Below are 12,278 nucleotides of genomic sequence, written 5' to 3'. Positions count from 1 at the left end.
ACGTGACCAAAGACATGACTGAAACAGGAACCAACATCATGTAGGCGGAGGCTAAAACAGACTTTCCTCCGTCGCAACGTCCTTCTAAGGCCCGTCTGCTAGCTTGCTAGCCCTGGCATGCTAGCTGTCTGAATCGCCGTGTCTCCAGCCAGCCCAACCACTCACTGGACCCCTATGATCACTCGGCTACACATGCCTCTCCCTAATATCAATATGCCTTGTCCATTACTGTCCTGGTTAGTGATTATTGTCTTATTTCACTGTAGAGCCTTTAGCCCTGCTCAATACGCCTTAACCTACCATTTAGTTCCACCTCCCACACATGCAGTGACATCACCTGGTTAAAACGTCTCTAGAGACAGTATCTCTCTCTCATCATTACTCAATGCCTAGGTTTACTTCCAATGTACTCACATCCTGCCATACCTTTGTCTGTACATTATGCCTTGAATCTATTCTATCACACCCAGAAACCTGCTCCTTTTACTCTCTGTTCCGAACATACTAAACGACCAGATCTGTTAGCCTTTAGCCGTACCCTCATCTTACTCCTCCTCTGTTGCTCTGGTGATGTAGAGGTTAATCCAGGCCCTGCAGTGCCTAGCTCCACTCCTACTTCCCAGGTGCTCTCATTTGTTGACTTCTGTAACCGTAAAAGCCTTGGTTTCATGCATGTTAACATTAGAATCCTCCTCCCTAAGTTTGTTTTATTCACTGCTTTAACACACTCTGCTCTGAATCCTGGTTTAGGAAGGCCACCAAAAACCCTGAAATTTCCATCCCTAACTATAACATTTTCCGACAAGATAGAACTGCCAAAAGGGACGGTGTTGCAATCTACTGCAGAGATAGCCTATAGAGTTTTGTCTTACTATCCAGGTCTGTGCCCAAACAATTTGAGCCTCTACTTTTAAAAATCGACCTTTCCAGAAACAAGTCTCTCACCATTGTCGCTTGCTATAGACCACCCTCTGCCCCCAGCTGTGCCCTGGACACCATATGTGAATTGATTGCCCCCCATCTATATTCAGAGCTCGTGCTGCTAGGTGACCTAAACTGGGAAATGCTTAACACCCCGGCCATCCTACAATCTAAACTTGATGCCCTCAATCTCACACAAATGATCAATGAACCCACCAGGTACAACGCCAAATCCGTAAACACGGGCACCCTCATAGATATTATCATCCTAACCAACTTGCCCTCCAAATACACCTCTGCTGTTTTCAACTAAGATCTCAGCGATCACTGCCTCATTGCCTGGATCCGTAATGGGTCTGCGGTCAAACGACCACCCCTCATCACTGTCAAACGCTCCCTAAAACACTTCAGCGAGCAGGCCTTTCTAATCTACCTGGCCTGGGTATCCTGGAAGGATATTGACCTCGTCCTGTCAGTAGAGGATGCCTGGTCATTCTTTAAAAGTGCCTTCCTCACCATCTTAAATAAGCATGCCCCTTTTAAAAAATGTAGAACCAGGAACAGATATAGCCCTTGGTTCTCTCCAGACCTGACTGCCCTTGACCAGCACAAAAACATCCTGTGGCGTTCTGCATTAGCATCGAATAGCCCCCGTGATATGCAACCTTTCAGGGAAGTTGGAACCAATATACACAGGCAGTTAGGAAAGCTAAGGCTAAGCAGAAATTTGCATCCTGTAGCACAAACTCCAAAAAGTTCTGGGACACTGTAAAGTCTCCTCCCAGCTGTCCACTGCACTGAGGCTAGGAAACACTGTCACCACCGATAAATCCACTATAATTGAGAATTTCAATAAGCATTTTTCTTCGGCTGGCCATGCTTTCCACCTGGCTACACCTACCCCAATCAACAGCCCTGCACTTCCCACAGAAACTCGCCCAAGCCTCCCCCATTTCTCCCTCACCCAAATCCAGATAGCTGATGTTCTGAAAGAGCTGCAAAATCTGGACCCCAACAAATCAGCCGGGCTAGAAATCTGGACCCTTTCTTTCTAAAATGATCTGCCGAAATTGTTGCAACCCCTATTACTAGCCTGTTCAACCTCTCTTTTGTATCGTCTGAGATTCCCAAAGATTGGAAAGCTGCCGCTGTCATCCCCCTCTTCAAAGGGGGAGACACTCTAGACCCAAACTCCTATAGACCTATATCTATCCTACCCTGCCTTTCTAAGGTCTTTGAGAGCCAAGTTAATAAACAGATCACTGACCATTTCGAATCCCACCGTACCTTCTCTTCTATACAATCTGGTTTCAGAGCTGGTCATGGGTGCACCTAAGCCACGCTCAAGGTCCTAAACGATATCATAACCACCATCGATAAGAGACATTACTGTGCAGATTTATTCATCGACCTGGCCAAGGCTTTCGACTCTGTCAAACCTGGACCGTCTGAAGGAGGAGGACTTCCATAAGGCTGAGGAGTTTGTCCAGCTCATGAGAATCCTCTATACATCCACACTCTGTGTGTCATGTGAAAAGAATGTGACCTGTGGACAGATCAAACCCATCCTCCACAAACTGGAAGAGCACTTCACTGTGAAGCATGAAGATACAACGTTTGTGGCAACCATCAAAGAGAAGGTTGTGGGAGAACCTCTCTGAGCCCTATCAGGATGAGTACATTCAACCCTTCCTGAATGAGGCCACAGCAATGGACCGCAGATTTAAAGGGAGGCCGGTGAGTGACGCCACCTGGGACAGGCTGAGGAAGACAACTGTTGAGGTCAATGTGACAGGAGCAACACCGGGGCTGTCAGAGGAGCCGGAACAGACAGACACAGAGCACCAGCAACAGGAGGAGGAGTCTGAAGGAGAAGGAGAGGAAATGGAGGACACAGTCCCTCCATTGTACAAAACAAGGAGTGCCTTGGAGGAGCTGTTCTCAGAGGAGGACAGAGAGTTGAGGTTGACGATCCAACAGGACACCTCGTCCCTCACCCTCAGCGAGCATGTTGACCTAGAGGTCGAGCTCTACAAAGGCCTGCCTCCCATCCCCATGGCTGAAGAGCCGGTGATTTAGTGGTGGTGGGAGAAGAGAGCTACTCTGCCCCTCCTCAAAAACATTGCAACAAGCTACCTCTGTGCTCAAGCCTCCACACCTTGCAGGAGGGTATTTTCAACTGCAGGGAACACATTAAGCCAGGAGAGGTCCCGACTTCTGCCAGAGAAGGCAAATATGTTGATCTTTCTCCAGAGAACTGCTAAGAACTGCTAGTCCTTTGCAGCCTACCTGCATTCCCCACCCGTGTTGCTCTATAACACTGGCTTATCTTCTGCAGCCTACCTGCATGTCCCACCCGTGTTGCTCTACACGACTGTCTTATCTTCTGCAGCCTACCTGCATGCCCCACCCGTGTTGCTCTATAACACTGTCTTTTCTTTTGCAGGAAAATATTGTTTATTTCATTTGTTTTACATTTCCATCATCACAACATTAGTCTATAATAGTGATTTGTTCAAAACATTGCTGTTTCTTTTGTTGTAAATAATTGTTTATTTTATTTATTTAACATTTCAGAAAATAAAGCAACGTTAATTCTGTTCTTAATTTGTTTTTTGTTTTTCTAGTAAAAAATAACAAAAATAACTGATAAGAATACCGTTAAAGTACAGATTGATAAGCAGTAACAGTAAGAGTAGCAATACTGTTAAAATCTTAACGATACCCATCCCTAGTGATCACACAGTCTTCCGGAACAGCTGGTGCTCTCATGCATGTTTCAGTGCCATTTGCCTCGAAGAGAGCATAGAAGTAGTGTAGCTCGTCTAGTACTGTAGGCTCGTGTCACTGGGCAGCTCTTTGCTTCCCTTTGTAGTCTGTAATGGTTTGCAAGCCCTGCCACATCCGATGAGCATCAGAGCGGTGTAGTACGATTCGATCTTAGTCCTGTATTGATGCTTTGCCTGTTTGATGGTTCATCGGAGGGCATAGCGGGATTTGTTATAAGCTTTCGGGTTAGAGCAAACCAAGCCATGAGGTCGAAGGAATTGTCCGTAGAGCTCCGAGACAAGATTGTGTCGAGGCACAGATCTGGGGAAGGGTACCAACACATTTCTTCAGCATTGAAGATTCCCAAGAACACAGTGGTCTCCATCATTATTAAATGGAAGATGTTTAGAACCACCAAGACACTTCCTAGAGCTGGCCGTCCGGCTAAACTGAGCAATCGGGGGAGAGGGGCCTTGGTCAAGGAGGTGATCAAGAACCCGATGGTCACTCAGGCAGAGCTCTAGAGTTCCTCTGTAGAGATGGGAGAACCTACCAGAAGGATAACCATCTCTGCAGCACTCCACCAATCAGGCCTTTATGGTAGACTGGCCAGATGGAAGCCACTCCTCAGTAAAAGGCACATGACAGTCCGCTTGGAGTTTTCCAAAAGGTACCTAAAGACTCTCAGATCATGAGAAACAAGATTCTCTGGTCTGATGAAACCAAGATTGAACTCTTTGTCCTGAATGCCAAACGTCACGTCCGGAGGAAATCTGGCACCATCCGAATGGTGAAGCATGATGGTAGCAGCATCATGCTGTGGGGATGTTTTTCAGCAGCAGGGACTGGGAGACTAGTCAGGATTGAGGGAAAGATGAATGGAGTAAAGTACAGTGAGATTGTTGATGAAAACCTGCTCCAGAGCACTCAGGACCTCAGACTGGGGTGAAGGTTCACCTTCCAACAGGACAATGACCCTAAACACACAGCCAAGACAACGCAGGAGTGGCTTCGGGACAAATCTCTGAATGTCCTTGAGTGGCCCAGCCAGAGCCCAGACTTGAACCCGATCGAACATGGAGAGACCTGAAAATAGCTGTGCAGCAACGCTCCCCATCCAACTTGACAGATCTTGAGAGGATCGGCAGAGAAGAATGGGAGAAACTCCACAAATACAGGTGTGCCAAGCTTGTCGCGTCATACCCAAGAAGACTCAATGCTGTAATCAGTGCTAAAGGCGCATCAACAAAGTACTGAGTAAAAGATCTGAATACTTATGTAAATGTGATATTTTTTTTTATTTTTTATTTTTTATAAATTAGCAAAAATGGCTAAAAACCTGTTTTTGCTTTGTGGGTATTGTGTGTAAAATGATGAGGGAAAAACTATTTCATACATTTTAGAATAAGGCTGTAATGTAACAAAATGTGGAAAAAGTCAAGAGATCTGAATACTTACCGAAGGCACAAAAGTAAGTGGACACCCCTTCAAATTAGTGGATTTGGCTATGTCAGTAACACCTGTTGCTGACAGGTGTATAAAAACGAGCACACAGACATTAAATCTCCATAGACAAACATTGGCAGTAGAATCACCTTACTGAAGAGCTGAGTGACTTTCAACAAGGCACCACCATAGGATGCCACCTATCCAACAAGTCAGTTTGACAAATTTCTGTCCTGCTAGAGCTGCCCCAGTCAACTGTAAGTGCTGTTATTGTGAAGTGGAAACTTCTAGGATCAGCAATGGCTCAGCTGCGTAGTGGTATGCCACACAAGCTCACAGAAGGGAACTGCCGAGTTCTGAAGCACGTAGCTCATAAGAATTGTCTGTCCTTGGTTGTAACACTCACTACTGAATTCCAGCTAAGGCCCCTTAGTTCCTGTGAAGGGAAATCTTAACGCTACAGCATACAATGACATTCTAGACGATTCTGTGCTTCCAACATTGTGGCGATAGTTTGGGGAAAGCCCTTTCCTGTTTCAGTATGACAATGCCCCTGTGCACAAAGCGAGGTTCATACAGAAATGGTTTGTCGAGATCGGTGTGGAAGAACTTGACTGGCCTGCATAGGGCCCTAACCTCAACCCCATCGCCTGGCCTAATTCCCCAACATCAGTGCACGACCTCACTAATGCTCTTGTGGCTGAATGTAAGCAAGTCCCTGCAGCAATGTTCCAACATCTAGTGGAAAGCCTTCCCAGAATAGTGGAGGCTGTTATAGCAGCAAAGGGGGACCAACTCCATATTAATACCCATGATTTTGGAATGAGATGTTCGACGAGCAGGTGTCCACATACTTTTGGTCTTGTAGTGTATGATTGACATTTTTGTCAGTGTATGAGGGCATGTTAATTTCGATATTATAAAGAAAAACTTTAATAAACAATGGCAACGCTGCCATGTTGATCTGAGCCTTGCCGTTGGAAAACCACATTCGTGTCCAACTTTCGCACCTTCCACGACTACACTCCTTGACTTTAGTCTACAGTCGGTTGCTTAGGCCTTACCACTCAAACGCGCCCACAGACACGCAGTCTAATTAGCGATGTAGTCTTATTATTTTCATCATCACCACAAACATTGGCTAAGCAGGAGGCATACTGGCAGCCAGTGTTGTCATGTTATTTTTCAGCAACTCTGACTAGTGGCTAAGATATGGCAGCAACTACAAAGATTACAAAGAGACCTACATCATCACACAAAACGAAGATTGTTTTTGCTCCAATGCAATGTGTAGAGACCGCGGCCTGCTTGTTTAACGGCAATATCCGTTACAGCAGGCGGAGAAGGTTGTAGCCTTCAAAATGCGTGAATGTTCGTTCATATCGCTGCAGGGTTTTTATTTCAGCTGTTCAGAAATATGATTCAGAGACATAATCTAGTGGTTCAGAAGAGGGTGAGTAAAGCGAGAAATGTGAAGCGAGGTGTGGAGTGTGAGCGGCAGCTACATAGAAAAATAATTGTGCTTAAAATAACACATGCGCATAACTTGATCACTTGATCTATAGTTTGAGAAATATATTTCTAGAGAGCGGGACGGGGGCGAAAACGCCGTATTCCCAGCAATGACCTTAATAAAATGATAACTCCATGACAGTGCAGCACTGCTAACCATTTTTTTGGGTCAAATGTTTATTTGATCATTTTATAAACACATATCACAGACAAGGTGCAGACATAAAATCATTGAGGATGACACAGAAAGATGGTGGTCAGACTTTGTTGTTAGGTGTCCTCACCTTTTAGTTTATATAAACTTTCTCAATAAGACATGTCAACTATTGCCAGATTTCGTGCTTGCTCCTCCAGGTTGTGTAGTCTAGAACCTGTGCATTGGGTTTCTTGGCTGTATCTCATCAGAGCAGATGTCCTGTTTCCAGCAGGGTTAGGCCTGGCCAGAAGAAATGGACTCTGGGAGGTTTTACATTTTACATTATAATTGAAATAATTTAGCAGACACTCTTATCCAGAGCGACTGGATAAGAGTGGGGTGAATTAGGGTGAAGTGCCTTGCTCAAGGGCACATCGGCAGATTTTTCACCTAGTCGGCTCATTGATTTGAACCAGCAATCTTTCGGTTACTGGCCGAACGCGCTTAACCACTACCTGCCTTACCTGTGTAGAATTAGCATTATTTGGCTAATAGTGGGGGCTTCGAGGGAAAAAATGGTCCGGTTGTGGGGGCCTTAAGGTAAAAAGGAAATTAGAAATGCCTGGGCCTATTTTTCTATATCTACCATACTGTTGTGACACCCCCCCCCCACCATCTATCTGACGACTCAAACTGAATTCTTCCCCTGCTCTATCGTTCACTACAAGCTTCAACTTGAGACTGCCATCATTGAAGTTGTTTGTGGTGATGTCAAAATGAGTGGTGTTGTACAAAACAAAGTCATCAGCGATTGGATCATCTCCAACCAATCAGAGTATCAAAGCCAATGCCGAATTTTCTAAACTGCGATTTACCCACGTGTGTCCTGGCTCTGGCCCAACTCATCAGTTTCTGGGACCAATCAGATGGTCTAGAATGGATTTCCATTCTAGAAATCATTAGGGAGGTACTCATATCCAGATTCATTGTCATTGCGGAGAAGAAACTAACGTCTGTGGTGTAGCGTTTGGCCGTAGCAAGGAGTTTGGGTAGCCAGGCAACCATCTATCACCCCCTAGAACCAGAGAAACCATACTGCTGTGAACTCTCACTCTGCCAAACCCAGAGCACTGTCTACCACCCCCTAGAGACAGAGAAACCATACTGCTGTGAACTTTCACTCTGCCAAACCCAGAGCACCGTCTATCACCCCCTAGAGACAGAGAAACCATACTACTGTGAACTCTCACTCTGCCAAACCCAGAGCACCGTCTACCACCCCCTAGAGACAGAGAAACCATACTGCTGGGTGAAGACAGATGAGAAAAAGCCATAACACTGATGACTGGGTGGTTTGGGTATATGGGTATGGAACTTTAATGACAAACAACAATGTTATCTTTTCTCCTCAGAGCTTATAACAATTGCACAGATCATCAAGCTAGTTTGTTTGGTGCTGGTTCCTGAATTTGACGTCTTAATTTGCAGGGAGATATGATGTGTATGCAAGGCGTTAGAGATCATTGCAATCCAAATGGCACCCGTTTCCCCTATTTAGTGCACTACTTTTGATCATGGCCCATAAGGCTCTGGTAAAAAAAGTAGTGCACTACGTAGGGAATAGGGTGCCATTTGGAACACATGCTTGCTCTTTAGCATTTTTCTCGGGGGAGTTCTAAATTGAATACAAGGATGCCACATTAGTAGCCAGGGGCACCACAGGATCCTATAAAGATGTGATAATGAACAAAGACATTGGTTTACAAAATAAGGAATTGTGTCTGATTTGATGTGTGCTGTAGGAATGTGACCGGAGAAGTAGAGGCCATAGAGGCTTTTTCTATGAGGATGGTATATTCAGTGTGGTTGTGAACAATAGTTCGACGAAAGTATCTTGTGAATAGTCAATCCAATACAAGAATAATATGTATTCCAAAAAAATGGAATTTAAGTATGGTGTAATTATCAATACATAATTACATTTTTTTAAATGTAACCTTTATTTAACTAGGCAAGTGATTTAAAAACAAATTCTTATTTACAATGACGGCCTTCTCCGGCCAAACCCGGACGACGCTGGGCCAATTTTGCGCCGCCCAGCGGTACATCCAATCACAGCCGGTATGTAATAGTCAGAAATAATAATTACTGCCCTTTTAAGAGGATACATCCATACGGTAGGCATCTACATTCTAACCCTAACCCTTTTAAAAGGATACATCCATACGGGAGGCATCTACATTGTAACCCTAACCCTTTTAAGAGGAAAAAATGATCCTCAGCAATCTAAACACTACCCATAATGACAAAGCGAAAACAGTTTTTTAGAAATTTTAGCAAATGTATAAAATAATAAAAATAGAAATACCTTATTCACGTAAGTATTCAGACCCTTTGCTACAGTATGAGACTGAAAATTGAGCTCAGGTGCATCCTGTTTCCATTGATCATCCTTGAGATGTTTCTACAACTTGATTGGAGTCCACCTGTGGTAAATTCCATTGATTGGACATGATTTGGAAAGGCACACACCTATCTATATAAGGTCCCACAGTTGACAGTGCATGTCAGAGCAAAAACCAGGCCATGAGGTCAAAGGAATTGTCTGTAGAGCTCCGAGACAGGATTATGTCAAGGCACAGACCTGTGGAAGGGTACCAAAACATTTCTGCAGCGTTGAAGGTCCCCAAGAACACAGTGGCCTTCTTCATTCTTAAATGGAAGAAGTTTGGAACCACCAAGACTCTTCCTAGAGCTGGCCGCCCAGCCAAACTCATCAATCGGGGGAGAAGGGCCTCGGTCAGGGAGGTGACCAAGAACACGATGGGTTCTTCTGTGGAGATGGGAGAACCTTCCAGAAGGACAAACATCTCTGTATCACGCCACCAATCATGCCTTTATGATAGTGGCTAGACGGAAGCCACTCCTCAGTAAAAGGCACATGATAGCCCTCTTGGAGTTTTCCAAAAGGCACCTAAAGACTCTCAGATCATGAGAAACAAGATTCTCTGGTCTGATGAAACTAAGATTGAACTTTTTGGCCTGAATGCCAAGCGTCACGTCTGGAGGAAACCTGGCACCATCCCTGTTGGTGGCAGCATCATGCTGTGGGGATGGTTTTCAGCAGCAGGGACTGGGAGACTAGTCAGGATCGAGGCAAAGATGAACGGAGCAAAGTTTCAGAGAGATCCTTAATGAAAACCTGCTCCAGAGCACTCAGGACCTCAGACTGGGGCAAAGTTTCACCTTCCAACAGGACACCGACCCTAAGCAAACAGCCAAGACAACACAGGAGTGGCTTCGGGACAAGTCTCTGACTGTCCTTGAGTGGACCAGCCAGAGCCCAGACTGGAACCTGATCGAACATCTCTGGAGAAACCTGAAAATAGCTGTGCAGCAACGTTCCCCATCCAAACTGACAGAGCTTGAGTTGATCTGCAGAGAAAAATGGGAGAAACTCCCCAAATACAAGAAGACTCGTGGCTGTAATCACTGCCAAAGGTACTTCAACAAAGTACTGAGTAAAGGATCTGAATACTTATGTTCAGTGGCAAGAAAAAGTATGTGAACCCTTTGGAATTACCTGGATTTCTACATAAATTGTGCATCAAATTTGATCTGATCTTCATCTAAGTCACAACAATAGACAAACATAGTGTGCTTAAACTAATAGATTATAGTATTTTTCTATGTTGAATACATCATTTAAACATTCACAGTGTAGGTTGGAAAAAGTAGGTGAACCCCTAGGCTAATGACTTATCCAAAAGCTAATTGGAGTCAGGAGTCAGCTAACCTGGAGTCCAATCAATGAGACGAGATTGGAGATGTTAGTTAGAGCTGCCTTCCCTATAAACACTCACAAAATTGGAGTTTGCTATTCACAAGAATCATTGCCTTATGTGAACCATGCCTCGAACAAAAGAGATCTCAGAAGACCTAAGATTGAGAATTGTTGACTTGCATAAAGCTGGAAAGGGTTACAAAAGTATCTCTAAAAGCCATGGTGTTCATCAGTCCACTGTAAGACAAATTGTCTATAAATGAAGAAAGTTCAGCACTGTTGCTACTCTCCCTAGTGGCCGTCCTGCAAAGATGACTGCAAGAGCACAGCGCAGAATGCTCAATGAGGTTAAGAAGAATCCTAGAGTGTCAGCTAAAGATTTACAGAAATCTCTGGAACATGCTAACATCTCTGTTGACGAGTCTACGATACGTAAAATACTAAACAAGAATGGTGTTCATGGGAGGACACCACAGAAGAAGCCACTGCTGTCCAAAAAAAACATTATGCACATCTGAAGTTTGCAAAAGTGCACCTGGATGTTATTCGGTGGTTTGCAAAATATTCGGTGGTTTGATGAAACTACAGTTGAGTTGTTTGGAAGGAACACCCAACACTGTGTGGAGAAAAAAAGGCACAGCACACCAACATCAAAACCTCATCCCAACTGTAAAGTATGGTGGAGGGGGCACCATGGTTTGGGGCTGCTTTGCTGCCTCAGGGCCTGGACAGCTTGCTATCATCGGCGGAAAAATGAATTCCCATGTTTATCAAGACATTTTGCAGGAGAATGTTAGGCTATCTGTCCGCCAATTGAAGCTCAACAGAAGTTGGGTGATGAAACAGGACAATGACCCAAAACACAGAAGTAAATCAATAACAAAATGTTTTCAACAGAAGAAAATACACCTTATGGAGTGGCCCTGTCAGAGTCCTGACCTCAACCCAATTGAGATGCTGTGGCATGACCTCAAGAGAGCAGGTCACACCAGACATCTCAAGAATATTGCTGAACTGAAACAGTTTTGTAAAAAGGAATGGTTCAAAATTCCTCCTGACCGTTGTGCAGGTCTGATCCGCAACGACAGAAAATGTTTGGTTGAGGTTATTGCTGCCAAAGTAGGGTCAACCAGTTATTAAATCCAAGGGTTCACATACTTTTCCCTCCCTGCACTGTTAATGTTCATACGGTGTGTTCAATAAAGACATGAAAACGTACAATTGTGTGTGTGTTATTAGTTTAAGCAGACTGTGTTTGTCTATTGTTGTGACCTAGATGAAGATCAGATCAAATTTTATGACCAATTTATGCAGAAATCCAGGTATTTCCAAACGGTTCACATACTTTTTCTTGCCACTGTCAATGTGATATTTCCATTTAAAAAATATATATAAATCAGCAAACATTTCTAAAAAATCAATTTTAGAATAAGGCTGTAACCTAACAAAATGTGAAAAAGGTCAAAAGGTCTGAATACTTGCATTTTTGCCCTCAGAACAGCCTCAATTCACCTGGGCATGGACTCTAAAAGGTGTTGAAAACAATCCACAGGGATGCTGGCCCATGTTGACTCCAATGCTTCCCACAGTTGTGTCAAGTTGGCTGGATGTCCTCTCGGTGGTGGACCATTCTTGATACACACCGGAAACTGTTGAGCGTTAAAAAAACAGCAGCGTTGCAGTTCTTGAAAAAAAACAGTGCGCCTGCCT

The sequence above is a fragment of the Salvelinus alpinus genome, chromosome 5 (genome assembly GCF_045679555.1).
Source record: "Salvelinus alpinus chromosome 5, SLU_Salpinus.1, whole genome shotgun sequence".
Taxonomy (NCBI): Eukaryota; Metazoa; Chordata; class Actinopteri; order Salmoniformes; family Salmonidae; genus Salvelinus; species Salvelinus alpinus.
The sequence above is the reverse complement of the archived record's forward strand: the minus strand, read 5'-3'. Positions refer to the sequence as shown.